Genomic DNA, 2,500 nt, shown 5'->3' with positions numbered 1-2,500 from the left:
CTAAGCCACTGGACCAATTATATATATATATATATATATATATATATATATATATATATATATATATATATATATATATATATATATATATATATATATATATATATATATATATATATATATAATTTACAGAACAAAAATAAATAAAAAGGTTGTATATAGTTGATCCAGTTGCTAAGAAAATATTTCAGCAGTTGAAAAATTTACAGAAGAACCCTAATAAATAAAGGAGGTACATACTATTCCTGTATTTTTTCTTTCCTTTTCGTCTTTGTTTTACTCGTGTTTTCCTCTTAAAAGACAGTTAAAAAAACATATATCTGACGGTTTTGGTGTTGGCGACGTTAATAATTCTTGGCCGGACTAAAGAGAAATACAAAAATAAATCTTCGCTATACTGGATTACATTACGTACGGTGAATTAAAGTGATATATATATATATATATATATATATATATATATATATATATATATATATATTATTGTCTTGAATAAATGTGTAGATATATATATATATATATATATATATATATATATATATATATATATATATATATATATATATATATATATATATATATATATATATATATATATATATATATATATATATATATATATATATATATATATCCTTTAACCTCCTTTTATTTATTAGGCTTTTTCTTCTGTAAATTTCTCTAACGCTGTAATATCTCTCTTAGCAACTGAACAACCATCTTAACGCTATCCTCTTCTTTCAACCTCATTTTATTCATTAGGCTTTTTCTTCTGTAAATTTCTCTAGCGCTGCAATACTTTTCTTAGCAACTGATTAACTATATATAACTTCCTTTTATTTATTATAGTATCTAAAACGCTATTCTCTTCTTTCAACCTCCCTTTATTTATTAGGCTTCTTCCGTAAATTTCTCTACCGCTGAAATATTTTTTCTTAGCAACTGAATAAACTATATACAACCTACTTTTATTTATTAGGCCTTTTTCTTGTTGAAATTTCTCTAACGCTGTAATATTTTTCTTAGCAACTGATAAACTATCTAAACGCCCTCCTTTTCCTTCAACCTCCTATTATTTAATTGGCTTCCTCTGTAAATTTCCCTACCTCACAAATATTTTTCTTAACCACTGGACCAATTTATATATATATATATATATATATATATATATATATATATATATATATATATATATATATATATATATATATATATATATATATATAGTTGATCCAGTTTATCAGACAAATATTTCAGCGGTAGAAAATTTACAGAAGAACTAATAAATAAAGCGAGGTACATACCATTCCTGTTTTTTTTCTTTTTTTTCCTTTTCGTCTTTGTTTTTCTTGTGTTTTCCTCTTAAAACACAGTTAAGAAAAAACATATCGGACGGTTTTGGTGTTAACGACGTTAATAATTCTTGGCCGGACTAAAGAAAAAAACAAAAATAAATCTTCGTTACACTGGATTACATTACGTAGTGAATTAAGTGATATATATATATATATATATATATATATATATATATATATATATATATATATATATATATATATATATATATATATATATATATATATATATGTATATATATATATATATATATATATATATATATATATATATATATATATATATATATATATATATATATATATATATATATATATATATATATATATTTTTCTTTTCTTTCCTTTTTTTCTCTGTAAATTTCTATCTTCTCTACTATATATATATATATATATATATATATATATAAATATATATATATATATATATATATATATATATATATATATATATATATATATATATATATATATATATATATATATATATATATATATATATATATATATATATATATATATATATATATATATATATATATATATATATATATATATATATATATATATATATATATATATATATATATATATATATACATATATATATATATACTCATTTTATTTATTAGGCTTTTTCTTCTGTAAATTTCTCTAACGCTGTAATATCTCTCTTAGCAACTGAACAACCATCTTAACGCTATCCTCTTCTTTCAACCTCATTTTATTCATTAGGCTTTTTCTTCTGTAAATTTCTCTAGCGCTGCAATACTTTTCTTAGCAACTGATTAACTATATATAACTTCCTTTTATTTATTATAGTATCTAAAACGCTATTCTCTTCTTTCAACCTCCCTTTATTTATTAGGCTTCTTCCGTAAATTTATCTACCGCTGAAATATTTTTTTTAGCAACTGAATAAACTATATACAACCTACTTTTATTTATTAGGCCTTTTTCTTGTTGAAATTTCTCTAACGCTGTAATATTTTTCTTAGCAACTGATAAACTATCTAAACGCCCTCCTTTTCCTTCAACCTCCTATTATTTAATTGGCTTCCTCTGTAAATTTCCCTACCTCACAAATATTTTTCTTAACCACTGGACCAATATATATATATATATATATATATATATATATATAT

The sequence above is a fragment of the Eriocheir sinensis genome, chromosome 54, assembly GCF_024679095.1.
Source record: "Eriocheir sinensis breed Jianghai 21 chromosome 54, ASM2467909v1, whole genome shotgun sequence".
Lineage (NCBI taxonomy): Eukaryota > Metazoa > Arthropoda > Malacostraca > Decapoda > Varunidae > Eriocheir > Eriocheir sinensis.
This window is presented reverse-complemented; position numbering follows the sequence as displayed.